This window comes from Seriola lalandi, unplaced genomic scaffold (genome assembly GCF_002814215.2).
Source record: "Seriola lalandi dorsalis isolate HSWRI2012SDOR001 ecotype SW California unplaced genomic scaffold, Sedor1 jcf7180002054417, whole genome shotgun sequence".
NCBI lineage: Eukaryota > Metazoa > Chordata > Actinopteri > Carangiformes > Carangidae > Seriola > Seriola lalandi.
This window is the reverse complement of record NW_019524970.1, coordinates 656,286-675,370: the sequence shown is the minus strand read 5'-3', so window position 1 is coordinate 675,370 and position 19,085 is coordinate 656,286. Positions and strand designations below refer to the sequence as shown.

The window sequence follows — 19,085 nt, the reverse complement described above, 5'->3', positions numbered from 1 at the left end:
CTGAATTATTCAGATTTCCTAGACTAGTCCTGCCCACTTTTAAGTCGACAAAATGGAAAGTTTGAGATAGCTTTTACAAGTGAATCATGCAACCATAATGACACAAGTACCAAAAACAAAACAAACAAAAATGCACAATCTACTCAGAGAACTCGAACTATAGTAAAAAGTAGCAATAATTATGTGTGTGCGCTAGCGAGTGACTTTGGGCATCGGCCAGACTGTCAGGGCTTGTGTCTCAGTGGGGGAGCAGCGAGGCTAATTTATTGGAGGATGCTGGACAGCCCGGTGGGCTTGAGGGGAATTAGCCAGAGGCGTCACAGGGGGTTTGCTGGAAGCAGAAGCTATGGATGGTGTGTGTGTGTGTGTGTGTGTGTGTTTGTATGCGTCTAGAGGAGGTGGTGCACTGCTGAGATACTCGACTCCCTCCACCTGGTAGAATCACTGTAAAATACTGCAGAGCTCTGCTGAGCTTACACACTCAAATGTGACAGATATTTTTGGCTCTCCAACATTTAACTTAACTACCTGCCTTTAATTTAATTGCCAAACGAGCCAGCAGCACCGGGGGATTCTGAGCGCTTAAGATAAAGTTATTCAGCCTGGCAGATGCTCATTTAGAATCATGCAGGAATGTACAGTTGTGTAAATATTGTTACATCTCCTTTTCATTGTCATGCAACTCAATAGGCGCTCAGAGGTTAAATATTTCCTCCTGTTTGCACAGAATGAATACACATCCTGATGTGGGACACCATATTTGAACAACAACTATGTACATTCACAGCTGTAATGTCTGCGGTGGAGTGATTCAATCCAGAGCTAGACATTGAAAGAATGCCCTGGTGCTCTGAGGACACAATCACATGCTGTCAGTTGTTCCACATGTGGCCAAATGTTCACTTGTCCACCCTCACAAGAGCCAACACCCTGTCCCATAAGTGATCTTTGAGCCAATGAAAATGTCAGCTCTGTGCTGTGAAAACAATGACTCAGTGCTGACACAGGACATAGAGGCAAAGAGTAGTAGATGACATCATCTGGTGGATTTCAGCAGTTCTTCAAGTTTTGTTTAAGCTCCGTCTCTACTTTGTGAGCCTTGGACTACAAATTTGAGCCGCAGGATACTCGGTGTCAGTCAAAGTTAAGGTTTCTAATCTGCATTCACCAGTTGGACGGAGAGAGCGAGCACTTCATGGTTGGAGTGTTTGTATGCCCCGTTGGAAGCGAAGGACTGACAGGATGGATTGCTGAGGTCCGTCTGCTCTGTTGGACCACCTGCTCGGTTCAAATCATTAGTCAGCAGAAAAATAAGGGCCACCCCTCCACATAGAGGAGCTCGTGGACCCTGAAGGTATCCCCGTTTATGACTTTTTAATGCAGCATTTGCAGGGTCATTCATCTTGTGGGCTCCCCACCGATATTAGTTTGGATGTCAGAGAAGAGAGAGAGAGAGCTTTGCAGTATAAAGATTATTGAAGAGGAAGAATGGTCAGACTGTGTGTGTGTGTGTGTGTGCGTGTGTGCGTAGTTGGTTGGACCTAATGGTGCACGTTAATGCTTGATGGTGGTATAGGAGTCTACTGGGAGACCTGTGCCCACTGTCTCCACTCGGCTCCTCAGGCCAACCTCTGTAATCAGTGCTCCCACACCCATCAGCAGCCCGGGGCTGAACCAGGCACTGTGTAGCAGGCCTGATAAGAAATCCCTGCTTCCTTTCTCACCTCCCACCTCATCCCTAACTGCCCACTGCTTCAACTGTAGGCTCCGTGAATGGAAGAATTCACGTGAAAGATAGATAGGGCCAGGAGACCAAGAAAAGCGAGGCATTGCAATCTTTTCCCACACAAAGTACTTGACTGGCTGACTTTAAATTGAACTTCAAACAATGACTGGAGTCATCTCGCAAAATCCAACACGGCTGGTGTCAGAAGTGTGCTTCATGGACCAACAAACAAATTGTTTGTATTTCACCAAAAACAAACATTGTAAATGTGCTCTATCTGTGATGGAAAGAGAACCGTCTTGATTTTTGCCAGAGAGAGTTGGCAGACAAATCATAGGGGGGTCCTTTTGGTTGGCATACAATCGCTGCTCCCCACTTTTCCACTTATTTATGGTCCTGCAGAGGGGCTTTTGTGCTGTGGAATGGATGACACAGTGCTCCCAAAATAAGCTCGCCTTGATCCGAGTGTGCGCTTGCATTTGGATTGGCCTCATTCACCGTGTGCACAGCTGGGACGGTTGGACTGCAAGACCCCAAAATTTGTGTCAACATCAATTATGGGGACACAACAGAATCCATCTCTGTGGTAGCTATGCAGACAGAGTATTAAAGAATTGTATCGTCAGTCATGTTTGAGTTCCTGAACTTGGCTTAAATTTGCATTAAGGTGACCCACTAAAAAAAACAGTTTGCCATATCAGCTTTAAGCTAGATAACGTTCCTGCCCATGGTGCTGTGTGAGCATTCACATGTCTTTAGGAGATTCCATAAGAACATGGGAAAGGCCATCTAAATAAACATGGCCATCTTGAGGGAGAGATAAATGTGGAGAGGACTTGTGATATGGTAGCTGGCGCCATATTCCCACCATATCCTCTATCCCTCTTTCTCCTCCATTGTATCTGCTTTTCTGAGCTCCATTTGGCTCAGCTTCATGCTTCCACTTGTGTCTAGGTTCAATCTTAACCCACAGAAAGAAAGGGAAGAAGCATATTATAATTAACAAAGGAAAGTAGGAGCTAAAACCAGAGGTTTAGAAAGAGAGAGTGAGTGTGTGAGAGAGAAGGATAGACACATTTGACAAAGAGAGAGAGAGTGAGAGGCTAGGGTGAAATATGGAGGAACCAATTTCTATGAAAAGGCCCTAGGGGGAGTTGTGCTCCAGTAAATCCGCCTTACAGAGCCCTGCAATCTTATTATAGTGTGGCCACTGAGACGGACAGACAGACAAACAAGCCAGGCCTGGATCTTTCACACTGCCCAAAGTCAAGCCCCATATCCCCTCAGTCAGCACATCGGCCTGGCTGGGGCCTTTGCCATGTCCAAAGCTTATGACCTCTGGTACTCAAACACAGCAGATCAGAAAGGGGGGAGAGGGACCAAGAGAGATAGAGGGGGAGAACAGAAAGAAATGGGTTGAGGGAGGGTTGGAGGGATGGTGCAACGCCTTATTTTGAGCACTTACTGTAAGTCACTGATGTGGAGGAAGGATTATAGCATCACAAAGGTGGTTTTAGACACAGGTTAACAGAGGCACAAAAGGAGAAAAAGAGTGGAGGTATCACTGTTTTATTCATGCTGACAATCTCCTGTTGTGTGCATTCACGCTGCTTTTTCCTGTATAGAATACATGTGCGCCCGGCTTCATTTTATGTGCATGCGTGACATCTGGCGTGTATGATGTATGCTTTATGGGAACACATGCTCTGTCACAGAGACTCTTCCACTGCTGCATATCTGCATAACAGAGATGCGAGGGACTTTCTTCCGCCTACAGTAAATCAGTGCCTCTGCACTCAAACCTGTGATTTGGATTACGGCCGTCATCAGGAATACAGACTCAAGTCACATGTGAGTAACGTGTACAGCCTCACTGCAGCAGGCAACAGTAACAATCATCTCCCACCGCTCACAGTCTGTACAAGAACTGTTATATCTTCTGTCAACTACAGGCTTATCGACGAATACGGTTAAATGCGGGAGAAAGAGAAATGTTTGGGCTCCATACAAATTCTCCAAAATATAGGACTTCATGCATGTAACTAATAAAATCTGCCATGGCAAATACAAATACAATTCATCTGTTCTTATTGCTGACTTAAAGCTAGCTTTTAGCTGACTTGGGGACATGCTGAGAGGAGCATAGGGCTGATGAGACAATAGTGAAATACTCACAGCTCAGCGTGTGCTGCTGTTTAAAAGGCTGCGTCTGCTCCCACCAATAGTACATTGCTCTTGTGTGACCTGAATTGGCTATTCAAATGCCAAACATATATCTTATAAATACCACCGATGTGGCACAGAGATTCACAGATAGAAGGTTACATCGTGCCCTTTCCTCTTTCCTGATGTCTTTGAGGATTTGGAGAGAGACTAGGCTTGAAACGCCATGACATCTTCAGATGTCTCAGCAGACAAGAGGCCGCCTCCAGTTGTTAGTGCAAACTGAGCGCCTGTGAGAACAACCCCCATGCACACTCGGGGAGAGAGTCCTTTATTCTTGCAGCCACAACTCCCTTTTTTAATTACAGCTTCTTAAGGGGTAAGTCTCTTTCAATGTACCAAGTTATCATGCTCCATTAAAACACATGTTTTGAATATGGCACACTACACCAGTCTCCTTGTAGTTTCAAGGTCCAACTCATGAATATGTTGCTCCTGTGAAAATCAAAGGGGCTGTTTCTTTCCCTGACTGGAGGCTGGCTCTTTGAAGGGATAAAATCCCATAATCCTCCTCGCCTCACACCCAGCGACCGACGCTCCGTTCTGCTGACACGGAGCTTTTCTGGGTTACACTTTACAGTACGGTACATAGAGTCATTACCAAGGAATTACCAAGGAGTGAGGAACAAATAAGACCTAACTGCTAATTAGCAATATCTTAAAATTAGTTCCTGAATAACTCCTTCCTCATTACTTATTACTATTTTCACGCAGCCCTAGCCTAAGGTATAGCATCTCCCCACAACTTGTCATTTGTCACTACACCTTGTCATTTTTGATTCCCCTCAAGGAAAGTATCACATTCTACTGACAGCTAGTGAGTTTTTACTGACATTGTATCATTTACTGATGAATGACACCAGCCAGACACAGCCAAAAAAAAAAGAAATTATATTCAGATCACATCACCTCGATTCACAGCTGCACCACAGGCCTATAATTATATATAACTATACAGACATATACAGTTAAGTCATCATGAAGTAATGATGAAAATATCACTTGAGAGGAAAACTAGAGGGTTGTCCTGTTCACGTTCATCTCTGATGAGGTTTCTAAGAAGTGTGGTTGGAGCAGTAATGGGTGGGTTTGAGGAGGAAAAGATGGAAGGGAATCATTCCCACGATAATCCCTTGAACCTGGAGGGGGTGAGCAAATGGGAAAAGAGAGGGAGGGACAATGGGAATGGGAAAAGAGAGATGAAATACCACTGAGGTCTGAATAATGTAAGGCCGTGTGGTAAATGTTCACTTCGTGGTGCTCTTATTGCCTTTATTAGCATCCCTTTCATTGCTTTGTCATTGCCATCATGCAGAGCGATAGGGACGCTATCCTACTGACAGATCAACAAAATAGATCCGAAATTAGTTTAGCGACAAGCACTTTTAATTCCCCCAAAGTATTCTGCATTTTCCCTCTACAAAATGAGGAAGTAGGGAGACGATGGGGTGAAAAAAAGCTAATTACACCATGCCCCGAGGGAGGGAGAGTCAGTGAAACCTGCTTACAGTGCTATACTGTACATTTTATCAACACTGCATCTGGTGCCGTCACCCGCACTCAAGGGTGTAGCTGTCCAAGATGCTACGCCTGCTCCATAAATCTCCTGGTTTTAGCCTGTAACGGTCCAAAGAGCACAGAGCTTCTCATAAGGGGTTACACTTTGGTCCGTCATTCTCATGCAACGCTCTCGCCAACCTGCACGACAAATGCTGCTTGTCTGCTTGCTTCTGCCATCCCTGTACGAGTTTACTATTCTGGGTTTTGGTTCTCAAAATAATGAGAATAAGCACAGTACACATTTACAGTGTATTCAAAAAGAAAAGAGACACTGCACATTAGTGTAAGCAGTCTGACATTTAATTCTTTCCACCCTTACGTGGCTTTTGTAAAAACCACAGCACGACACGTGACCAAGTGGAAAGAGTGACAAGCAAGAGACTTAGACGAACTCCACAAAGAAAACAGTGATTGTCATTGGCTGGAAGTTTTTTCTTTTTCTTTTTTAATTAAAAACCAATTCATCATTTTGGAAAGGATGGTCCCCATTTAAAATGTTAATTACAGCAATGCATCTTAGAGACTTCAGCCTGACTTGCAGAATAATCTCCAGAAGCTTGTGTGTTGTTAAACCGTTTTACGGAGATACATTTGGCTTCAAAAAAACACCATTCAAGACATTTTTCCTCCCTTTAATGTGTTGAGACTAAACAAGGTCCAAATGTCAAATGGTCTGTTTTGCACCAGATAACACGCTTCAGTTAAATGGGGCTTGGACAGTGACCTCTCTATTATGCAGCAGCAAGGGATCCTCCCAACATCTGGCAAAGCTTAAACAAACCAGCGTGTGTGCGCACTCTCTCTTTGTTCTGCATGAGCGTCTCCGAATCTGACACTGTACGGAGAAACATGCAGCGAAGAGTAGAGAGAGTTAACATCTCTGCAGAAACTTATAACTGAAGCTGTGTGAGTGAGTACATGTGTGTGTGTGTGTGTGTGTGTGTGTGTGTAAAGGGCACATGGGCCCTGGAGCACATGCACACAGCCTTGAATAAACCTGCTGTCCCCGACTGAGAAAACACATTTTAATGAAGGACAGAGGAGAGTGAGTCCTTTGACATATTAAGACATCCACATAAATCCAAAAAAAAAAAAAAAAAACTTAATTCTGGAATGAAACATTTCTTTTTGTCAAGGACATTTTGCTGAAACTCGTTTCCACTAGCTAGGACTGAAGAGAAAACAACTACTCGTTTTCAAAGCGGCAAGTCAGCGAATTGGGCTATCAAAAGAAAACAACTCCAAATCAAGTTAGAAAAATTATATTTACTTTGACATAAATCAAATTTCATTTCCCTCACAAAGAAAACTTTCCCTCCATTCCTGCACAGAACATTTTTCCTATTCATTCGTTTTCAACAAGCTTTTGTCCCAGGGCTGAGCTTATTCTTGGTCTGTGTGGCATTAAGGTATTTTTGTTGCCTTGGCTTTGTGAATAAGAACGGAAAATATTCATCACAGAGCTCTCCAGTGTAGGTACAGACACCACAGTATAGACTGCACAGTGGAATGCTGTTCTTCGCCGAGTTCAAGCTCTGTTTGACCCCGCAAGGCTGACAGATGGTGTGGTGAGAAACAAGATGAGCTGTATTCATTAAAACACTGTAGAAGACAGGTTTGCCTGCTGCTGATCAACTTAAAGCTTTCCTGGTGGGCATTGCTATGGCATGATATCGTATCAGCTAAGCCCTGTTGGAGTTCGGACAGATGGGCTAGCGATGATATAAACAGCCATAATGCCCACACTGCACATATAAACAACCTTTTTTTCTCCTACAGCTTTTCGCGGTACATCAGGCAACCACGGGTTTCTGTTCCCCGGGACAAAAAATGCTCCTCAATTTCCCCGGTTATTTATGTGGTCTAATCTCAATGTGGCCGGCAAGTATGTGAGCGAACTCCTCTCACATTGTTGGAGTGGCTGGACATGGGTACTGACCTCAGCGGATCAATACTTAATAAGCTTTTGTGCTGCCAAGTCCATTTTGCTGCAATCTGCAATTTTTTATGTCCATTAGGTTGAAAAGAGAGCTGACTAGGTGTATGACCACAGGAAGTGGAATGTATCGTGGTCGCCCGGGCTCTTTCTGATGATGGATGCTTCACAGTAGTGTGAGACCGATGAAAACTTCAAATACTATCTAGCTCATGCACTATAAAGTATTACACCCCTGACTTTTATTAAATGCAATTCAGTTCCCCCATGGTGTTTCAAAGAAGCATTTAACAACTTGTGGGAAGACAATAAAAGCCGCAGTAGGCTGTATGGTTAAGTTTGTTGGCACGTGACGAGCAAGTGGAACGGGAGGAAAACAAGCCTTGAGCTAGCGCTATATTTGGAGCAGCACTAAACCTCAGCTATAGAGGCAGTGTATGTACCCCCCGTCTGGACATGGAAGCACCACATTTTGGGAGCTCATAGTCGGGAGTGTGCAGGGATTCTGGGTGCTCTTCTTCTTGTTCTTCTACTTCTCTTTCTTGCCTCTCTGCGTACATGGATTTAATTCCATTATTTGGGTCACTGCGATTATTTGTCACTGTCTAAAGTCCAAGATCACTTGGGGTTAGACGGTGAAGCCTCTCTCAGAAAAAAACGATAATTTACTTCGCTGGATCCACGGGAAAATAGGAACTGAACACAACAGAGCAGCTCCCATGTTGTACATTTCATCAGTTAATTGAAAACAGACGGGACGCTAACTCCCTCTCTCCATCCGCCCAGCACTGCGTCACTGACATATTAGTGCTGTCGCCAGTCCTATGGTATGCATCTGACATATCATTTTACTTGATCGGTTAAGCGGAAAATAACAAAGCAGGGGACTCCTTGTACACAAATCAGGGATGATACTGTTACAGCCGCTCACACTGTGGCTGCTGCTGCTGCTGCTGCTGCTGCAGCAAAGGACAAAGAGGTAACCTATCCATCCAAGCCCGTGACTAGGAAGGACATGTCGATGGCTGCCATTTCCCCAGAGGTGAGCAGATGCCACGCCTGTTTTGGCAGCTGTATACTGAAAGGTGTTGACCGGTGGGGCAGCTGACGGAGGCAGAGTGGTGGGTTCATGATGGCCGGGGCGGTCAACAGGGGCTGCAAGGCTTCCAGGAAAGGCCTCACTTAGGCTCATTTAGGAGAGCTAATGGACCAACCTACCATCTGTCCTTATGATTAGCCAAGCCCGTTCATGCAGGATACTAACCTTAATCACCTGCTGCACACACATGCATAAAGCACACCTCGAGTACAGTATATTCATACTGTAGGTGGAGTGGAGAGCAAGTAATCACAGAATGGTATGTGCCTGTGGGCTGCGCCTAATCAAAAGCAGCTTTTCCATAAAGAATGTACATGGAATGCTTTTATTTTGACAATGAAAAATAAAGCAAAACACATATTAACTTGTTAAAGGTCGGCCAAGAAACATGTGAATGATGTAGTTTTAGATGGTTTGATTGAATCCCTTTGTCCGTTCCTGAAAAGGATCACCAAATAAAAGCCTAAGCACTTTGTAGCTTTTCTTAACTAACCGGAGTTAGTTCCTGCCTGCATGTTGCAGGGTTCCTAACAGTGATAGAAAAGCGCACACAGACACACACACACACACACAGACACACACACAGACACACACACAGACACACACACACACACACACACAGACACACACACACACACACACACAAACATGTAGACATACTCCTCCAAACAAATACGCCTGGCCTTTGTGCTGCTCAGCACCACTTCTTCCCACCCCCCCAAGTGTCTGTAAAAGGAATGCCCACGCAGCCACATCCGAGGGCGGAGAGAAGATTGAAACCAGATGAATGGAGCTTGGGTACAGCCTGCTCGCCAGGCCCATATTTCACTCCCCAAAGCCTGATTAAAACGAGGTGCGGCTCTAGCTGGGCCGAGGCAGCTTACTCGGGCTCGGAGAAGGACATTTGCTCGCAGTGACACCCCGGGCGAGGAGGAGGAGACGAGGGCGAAGGTCACGACTAAAGCTTGAGCAACTGGCTCACACTGTCCCAGGAGAGGTTTCCTCGATAAAGCGCCGCCAGTTCCTAAAGTTCCACTGATAAAATAAATCCACAGTCCTCATTTAAAGGTGCATTTGATGGAATATGATTCTGCCTAAAAACAGTGAGGGATCTGTCACCTACTGTTCTGTTTTTTTTTTTTTAAGATGGGAGTACAGCTGCTGAGGATGTTTAAAGTAGGACATTGGCGCAGAAACTGTTAGCTGATGTGCCAAAGGAAATGAGGACAATCTGCAAGAATTGTGGAGCGAAAATTATTAGCACCAATGAAGAAAAGTTAGATACTGTATGGATTACAGGAAACAAAAAAATCCATGATACTACAAAGACACATTTCATTTTTGTTAATGTGATTCTAAGATATAAATCCATGTTTGAGTTATAGAAACATTAATATGCCTTTTTTTATTTTGACAATAGTGGAACCTATTTTGATGCCAAGAAACCTTTCAAAATAATGCCCCTTTGAGAATGTGTGCTACGGTCCTATAAAATATCACATAACCCATAGAGAGCATTTTACTTTTAAGTTAGTAGTGTGCATGTTAGGAAGAAATCCTGAATACTCACAGGATATGACTGTGTTTTCAAGATCTCTGAGGCATAATGTTCATGGTTGCGTCCAAAGACATTACAGTCAGTGTTGAGCAACTTTAGAAACTTTCAGCAAGAATTTACTTGGAAAGAAGGAAGTGAAAAACAGCCAAACATGCCACGTGTTGTTTCCTCCTGCCTCGACCAGTTAGTGTGCTCACCCAATGAGCGTCTCTTTTCACCAGAGGTCATGTCATTGTATATGTGTGTGTGTGTGTGTGTGTGTCTGTATGTGTGTGCGTAAATGGAGGGAGAGGGTGTCATTTGCATTCTTTATGAGTAAATGTGTGGAGCGAGACAGCATGAGAAAGAGACAGAGGGGGGAGTTTGGGTGCTGTAGAAGGTGTGTGTCTGTGTTTGTGTGTGCAGCTCAACACTTGTGTTAGTGTGACTGACTGATTAGCGGCTTGTTTTCAGCGACTGTCTGCATTCGCCTCTCCTGAGATAGCAAGGCATAGTGGGAGAATTTCGTACTATTTTCCAGCGCTGGTTGCTTTCTCTTTCCTTCCCATGCAGCTGGTAGGCCACACTCTCGACTCGATGCCAAACGCACTCCCCTCTATCCCCCTGACATTTTAGCTATGTTACCGCTGAGAGAGTTGTGGCTCGCCTGCCTGCCGCCTGCCTGTACACATGAGTAAATAAAGCCCAGCTCATTTCATTTGGCCATAATGTGTAATCTACATTTGCTTGGTCAACGAGAGGTTAATCTCATTACCTTGTGCTAAATGGCATGCTCGGGCATCCTCTGACAAGACGAAGGCTAGACACAAGTTAATTAAAAGAGCAATTAAAAGAAGACAGTAAGTCCCACTGAACTGTGGTAATATGTTAGTTCCCTTGACACAAGCACAGTGATGTTGAATACCACTATTCTACTGTAGTCTGTCACTAATAACAAACCACTCTTCATCACAAAGGAGACCGGTAATAGTGGAACAATAGAAAAAGCTGGCATGAGATTAGCTTGTTTTGTGGTTGAACATGTGCTTCAAACTAACCTTTAGCACTGGTTGTGGTTTACCTACTGTGTGACGCCTTATTAAAAACAAGCCTAACCACAATACACAGACACACACACACACACACACTTATTACAGCAGTTAATCAAGTCCAACAGGTTGTTAAAAATCTGACATGAAATTAGTTGAGATTGAACTGGAGCAGATTTAAATGTCATCAATGGTGCTTTGTGTTTGAATCTGCCTGGGATGGAGTCAAAACATAGTTTTGATCAACGAACAAAAGAAAATAGAAAAGATTATAATTTGTTTTATTTTGTTGTAAATAACAAGAGTTATTTTTGTACAAACTTTCTCATAAAGTCATTTACATAATCTGTACTTTTTTTCCACAGATTTATCCTTGAACTTATCATAAACTGATTTAATCACAGAAAATGTGTTTTAGATATGCACAACAATATGGCCAAAAATAGTCAAAGTCATAAAAGTGAACCTCTGTGGAGAAATAGACAGTATTGTATTTGGATATTCAACCCTCTTCCTCATGTACTGGTAAAAAACCTGATTAACTTTATTACCACAAGGTAGGCAATCTATTAGTAATCTAACAAGACCAGGCCAAAACCTAGAATATGGCATGACTGTGTATGGTCAATGTGTAAAATTGAGGACATAGTTGAAAACTGTCGTGGAACCACTTTAAAACAGCTGACATCATCACATCATATTTGCATTCTGCCTAGTGTCGGGTGGCACTGACACTAGGCAGAGTTTTGCTTCTCTCTGACTCTCTGAGCTCACATATACAGACAAATTTACAATAGGGTGGCAAGGTGCCTGCCTGACCATGTTTGGCACCAATACATGGTCCAGTTATATACTAGGTTTACACTCAGCCATGTTTGGAGAAAAAAAAAATACTCGAAATCTAGCATCAACTGTGCTATATGGCAACGCTGGAAGCTGTAAACGCCACCTTAACAGACACTGTTGGCGCAAATTCATTTTGAAAGAACACCAAACAATGGGGGAAACTCCAACTCAGTCACGTGGCATTCGGATGACCAATGGTGGAAGCATGATCACTCAGTCGGTCAGTCATTCAGGGACTTCACGATTATAGGGCTGGCTGCACTGGTCCAATCAAAAAATGACAAACATTCATTTATGCTTTATTTCCTTTGTAAAACAGCCTCCCTTCATGAATTTTCATGATGGACCATGACGCAGGATTTACATCATAAAGATTTACATCATCCTGAAATCTAACTCAACAATAATTCTCCCTCTACGACATCTCTATGAGGGCCGTGAGACACATTTCAGTGTTCTGTGTCCTGTGTTAGCATACAGGAAAGCGGGGGAGCTGGGGATGTAGCCTGCTAACTGCCTGCCCTGTGGGTACTACTACGGGCTCCAGCCTCCCTCCAGATGAATCATAAACAAGTCCCATGGCCTCAGTGACTTAATCCCCTGTGACATCGCCACAGGGAGATGGAGAAAAAGGGAGCGGAGAGAAGGGAAAACATGCCCCGTGTTCAACTTTCAAGTGAATTAAACATTAGGATGAATGTGTATGAGGTGTATCTGAGGATATATGCCATTGCGTCGAGGTAGCAATTTAACACATTATAGCATCTGGATGTCGGGGTGGATATTTTGGTGGGTTGGGGGGCAAGAGGACTTTAATTTTTGCTTGGTAGAAGGAGCAGTCACTTCATCTCAGGCTTTACCTTGGAGCTCCCTCTTTTTCCTCTATGTGTGTATTATGCTAATTCATGTCCCACAGTCCTTTCATTTAAATTTGGCCACACAGCTTAAGCTCGGGTAGTCTACAGAGTGTGGCAGCTAAAGCTATAATCAACATCGTGCTCCTTTTAGGCATGAGAAAGCATACCCAGGAGGGAGCAATAAATGGATTTATTTTAGGAACTAGAATGTAGAATCTTAGTTAGGGCCAGACATGCTAAGTGCTTTGTCCCTTATGCATCAGCCCTTGGGCAGTATTTCCTTCCTAATTAGAAAAAGAACAAGGTGCTGAGGAAAACGTTGTAGGCAGTGCGTTCTAACAGAGGTGGGAGAAGCACCGGCCTGGTGGTGTATTTTGTTTCTCTAAAAGTTTGGGAAATGATTCTCACTTTGCTGGCACTCTGCAGGTTGTGCTGATGCAGGAGCTTTTGTCTTGAGATTAATGAAAGATGTTTGGCTCTTTGGCATTTTGGATCCCACACAAAGGTTAAAAAACAGCCTCTGACCAGTGAAAGGTTTATGTGGTGCACCATTGAGAACGTTCTGCTCACACGGGGAGGCAATTCTTCCATCCTACACTTTCTCTTCCATTCTTACCAAAACAACAAATAAATAAAAAAGTGAAGCTCTGCTTTATTTCAAACATTTTTCTCTCCCTACATCTGCCTCTTTCCCTCTGGTGCTGACAAATTTGATTATAATGAAACCCATTATGTCAAATTTTAAATTTTAACATTATTAGTATAGTATTAATAATATTTTTTCTTTCCACCGGGTGTGTGCTTGTGTCCCTGTGCTGCATATTCCAGCATGCTGACACTTGACATCTGATGAATGTATGTTTATGTCAGGAGAAGGCCTCAGTGTTAAGCAACCTGAATCTTGTTTTAGGAACTTAGAACAACGGGTTCAAACTTCTGACCAGCAGGCGATGGGATTCTCCCTGTGAATGAATTGTGAGAAACTCTCTAAAAAAGAAGGGGCTATAAGAAGCAGATGTGGACATCAAATCTTACTTGACAATATTCAAGATTAGCATAGAACCTTCTTGCATGATTAGACATATTGAAAAGTGCAAATCCCTCTGGTTAGACTGGGAGACTCTGAGGAAGAGTGTTAAAAAAGACAACTTGTCCCACTGCATGTGATGCCCTGCTCAAGAAGCCATGTGCCACTGGCCGCACAGCATCTCAGATCAGACTGATCTCTGCTGTGAATTACACCGCACAGGCATCTCAAAGCCCAGACTGCATCCCCGCGTGTCTGCTCTCACATGGAAAATGGTGGAGGCTACCACCACCAGCTCCACTGCCCTATCCCCCACCATCATAATCTATCTTACATCTCTCTTATCTCTCAGCCTTGCTGTACATCAGAACTCATGGGGACCGCACCCAAACACACACAACACACAAACAGCTATTGTCGTGAAAAGCCCACTTTTTGCCCCTGCATGGCGCCTGCTCAGCCGAGGGTATATAATGCCTGTGCCATGCATGGCTGGACCAACGCCAGGACGATGACAATGTTGTCCCCTGAGTTCAGAAGAAGAAACTGTTCAGACATCTCAGCTTTGCTCCTATGTGCCACATGCTGGCGCGGTACATCCCGAACCATTAATTCCATCTGAAGAGGTATCAAGCTTTGAGTAAAAACACCACAGCTGAGATCAAGGTGATGAGGCAGCCTTCTTAAAAGCAAGGCCACATAAAAAAGCATCTTTATACCAAGAGTAATATCAAACAAATCTGTGGGCAATCAGACTGGGCTCCAACCAAAGCTGTTAGAGACTCTTAACGGATGCTCAGACAAAGATTTAAAGATCCATGTTAAAATTCATCTAATGGTGCAGAAGTTGAGGAAATTTAATTTGCATCCTAAATAAATGAATTTGGAGTTTGGAGCCTGATCTATCTTATTATACTTTCATCTCAACATGTATTGAGGAAACTCCTGAAATAAGTGAAACTGCACTGGAAAACAAGTGGAGTTATCCTGCCGGCAGAATTCAATTATTTCAAATAAAGTACAATTTTAAGGCGAGACATGAGATGAAAAGACTTAATAAAAATTGCATTCTGCAGATCCATTTGCAGCAGACATGTGTTTATTTATCCCAATGCAGCCAATCAGGAACAATTTATCTCCCCTTATCCCTGGTGGATTAGGTACTAATCTGTTTGCTGAGGGGAAAAGGAGAGAGAGGGGGCGAAAAAAAGCTCTTCCCTCTCATCTTCCCCATATTAATATTTCTATTAGTGGTGCCTTCCAGTGATGCGATGTGACACTTGTGGCTTCGCATGAGAAGCCAGGCTAATAGAGGGATAGCAGAGGAGGTCAGTGAGAGGGACAGAGGATTTTGTTCCACCTGAGATCTGCCACTGCTGGTTGTGTATGTGCGGCGCGCATGTGTGTACATGCATGTGGCATAATGCATTCACAGTGCGTGTATCGGTGCACCTACATAATCATTTGGGATGTGCACATATGAGAGTAATATCTGCTGGACTTGTTAATGCAGATGTTCATTCGGTGTGTAAGCAGTGCGATCAGGGCTGCACCGTATGCTGATTAAGGCGCTCTGTTCGAGAGTGATGGGGAGGAAGTCTACTCCTGTATGCTTTAATGAGCAGAAGAGTTTAGCCTCAAGCAAGGTCTTTGAGAGCAAACACACATCCAGCATACAGCCAGAATGTCCTCTTCCCTTCCCATATACTCACTAGATGGAGCGTGCATACCTAATTACGCATTTGTGCAAGCACATACACAGGCACGGTGCACGCACTTACATTCTTACTACTTATATTGTGCATACCTTGCAGATTTGTAAACATACACGTGCATGCGCACTTTAGTGAGAGAGTAGTGCTGCCCTAAGCAATGTGCAATCGACTCCGTGGTACGACCTTCAAGCCCCAATGTCCTTTGTCCCTGAGATGTCCTTTATTACAGCCTTGCTCTTATCCCACACTAATGCAAAGGCAGGGGGGCTGGGGGCTGGGGGTCTGGGGGGGTTGGGACTAACATCTGCATGAACATGAGAGCATGGATATTACAGCAGAATGGGTGGAGGACTCCCCTTCTTCTTTAGCACATCCTATCCGCATATCTAATGTATTCTTGTCACTACAGTAACAATGTGCAATTCCCTGTACTCACACGCACCATGCATATCTTTAACTAACATAAGCAGGCGCACGTCTACATTCTGTATGCATAAAGTGATGCATCACAAATGCATCTAACATGTTAATGTCCTCAGCAATAAAGGTGATTTCTATTCTGATCACGGTTCGAAGGAGGCCGTGTCGCTCCTCTTCAATCCCCCAGCTCCCCAGTACAGTATACGTAGATCATCTCAACTGCTAAAAGCTCAGAGAAAAATGCCTAATGACATTTGAAGGAGAGGTCCCACTGGCAATTTCCCTACACAGTACTACATTCTTCACTAAAGAACGCAGTAGATTAAAGATGGTCAGTGAATGTCTGTGCTCTAGTTGGCCGACTGTTGCTCTAATGTCACTGGGTTTTAGCAGGAATTAGTTTTAATGTCACTCTGTCTCCCACACCTGAATGTCACTGGCTTTTAATTGGCCTGCTTGTGAAATGGCAGTGTTACTTGTGGCTGCGAGCTATGGATGGATGGGAGGGGCTTTACAAAAAGCGTCTGTGGTTTCATTCTATTCTAACGAGTTCCACTTTTGGGACCAAGCTATGCTACAGTGCACCAGACCCGCAGCGTGCCAAATAGTTAAAGTGTTTGAACATGTGCCACTGCAAATGGACCGAACCCCACTGTAAATGGACTGCTCCACTGCTGCATTGTTCCATTACTGCCAGGAATTCAACACGATGAAGTGTGAAGGAAAGAGCACTGAAGGTAAAAGTTCAGTTTTCAATGCCTGAAAACGTTTATTATCTTACACATATAAAAAATCTACTCCATGCAATACAAATAATAACATATATTATATGTTATTATAATAGCATATAATATAACAGAACATAAGGGATCATAATGCAAATGCTCTAATCGGGTATGCAGTGAAGAAAAAATATCAGTCTGTAGAAGCAGCACCCTGGGAGTAAAATATTCAGAGGTCAGAGGTCAAACCAGTCACAGCTGCTCTAAAGTCTATGACCGATGGGTTCCAGGGACACACACAGACACACACACGCACACCCAGTCTCTCACACATGCACACACACATTTATAGACCAACAAAGCCAAAAAGGGCATCAGCGACATTACAGGCCACAAAAATCACTTGGTGAGACCTACAGTATCCAGCATCACATCCTTAATGTTAAGAAAAGTTTTGAGTGAGACTAAATTAATCCATAAAACATCCAAAAATATCCAACATGTAAAACTGGATCAAAAAGGGGATATCTATTCTCTCTCCTTTGTTATGCTGCCAAACTCTCATTGCAATCCTTCGGCTTGAAACCCTCATTGTGTGCATACACACACACACACACACACACAAGCACACACGTATCGCATCACGCACCAAACTCCTTGCCAACCTCTTTCTCCCATTTGACCACAGTGACACTAATGTGTGCGATGGGTGTCTCCACTTGTGCCAGACTACTGGCCTCACAATAGCCCCTTGACCGCAGCAGCGCTTCAGGCAGACTGCAGTGAAGTGAGTTCCTATTGTTCGCTCACATACATGGCAAGTCTTCAGAGGCGAGCGGCTATGAGAGTTTTCACACATCATGATTCAAGGTTCCGCTGCCGAGATTTTTCCAGCTGTTTTCTCAAGGAATGCGTCAGATTTCTTCAACTGGATATTTTGTTTGTATGGTGGGGGTAAACAATAAAATCCCTCTTTTGTTAATGTTATTAGGACAAGACAAATGTGCGCTGCGCTGCGCACATTTGTGATCTCCAGAGCGAGCTGGCCACGAATGCAAACCTTGTGTGCTCACTGCGACCCCTTAGCTCACTGGAAAACCCATGACATACAATAACCCTGTCGATGACGACCGCCTAATGATCCTCCTGGCTCAGGCAAAGAGTCGAGTTTCCAAACCTCGACTGTATTTCACCAGTCACCCTGAGGAAACTGCAGATTCACTGTCAGTGGTTAGAGTTTTGAAATTCAACAGGAATCTGAGGAAGGAGCCAGATGGGAATGGGTTGTGCAAATGTTACTGGAACAGGGGAAAAAAAACAAAAAAAAAACTTATATGAGGTTTCCACTTTTAGGAAATAAAATGAGTTGTTTTTGTATATAGAACTAGAGGAAGCACTTAGACTGAGATAAACACAAGAAGAAGATGGCTATACACGTGAAGATGGACATAGATAGAGAGAAATAAAAGTTGCAGTGGTGTATGTGCCCTTCTCTGTGTGTGTGTGTGTGTGTGTGGAGGTGTTTTTTATCTTCTTCAACTCCCTTGTGTATGATTCTGGTGCAGACTGAATATGTTCCAGCAAGGGTGAATTTATCATGTCTCTGTGACTATACATGGCAATCAGGTAAGTCTGGGGATAAGAATAGCCCGCCCACCAAGAAGCTCCTGCAAGTTAACACAGAGCCTCGACTCAAGTACGCTGAGAGAATACAGAACTGCATGCAGGCAAAAACACTGCCTGCACACCCACAAATATAGGCAAATGCATCGACAAAAACACACACAGACTCACACAAACAAACACACTAACCCGCGGCCTCCACACCCCTCCTGGTTGACCCTTTGTGTCTATGACCAACAGTGGAGACATTTCTCATTCTGGCTCAGCCTGAGCTTTGTTTGGATTAGCTGAGAGAGAGCAGAACCCCTTTGGTCCCTGTGGCTGCACGGCACACGTCAGCCTGCTGCTGGGTTGCAGTCACACAAAGATACACACACACACATACACACACTCTGACATGACATGTACTAAAGTGAGTGCCTGCACCCACACATACTCATTCAGACCCAAAAGCTCTTGTGTGTGCGCGATGAGAGCACACATAAGTAAATTTACTCAAAACGCCCATAGATAAACACACACACACAAACACACGCAGACGCACGCACACACACACACACACACACACGCACAGACTAACACACACACAACACCAGCCAGTCATCTGGCCTTATACAGGCATGGTGGCGACCCATTGCCTTTCATGGGAGCTGACTTCCTGACATTCTGTCCTCAGGCTCCGTGTTCTCTGCAGCCCCACTAGTTCACAGCAGGAGAGGGGTGGTGGTGGTGGTGGTGGTGGGGG

General features: G+C 44.1%; 1 protein-coding gene across 1 annotated transcript in view; it reads right to left on the bottom strand.

Moving 5' to 3' along the window:
- Nucleotides 1-19,085, bottom strand: part of clmpb (CXADR like membrane protein b) — a 67,142-nt gene that overhangs the window by 18,694 nt on the left and 29,363 nt on the right. The gene's annotated exons all lie outside the window — the stretch shown is intronic.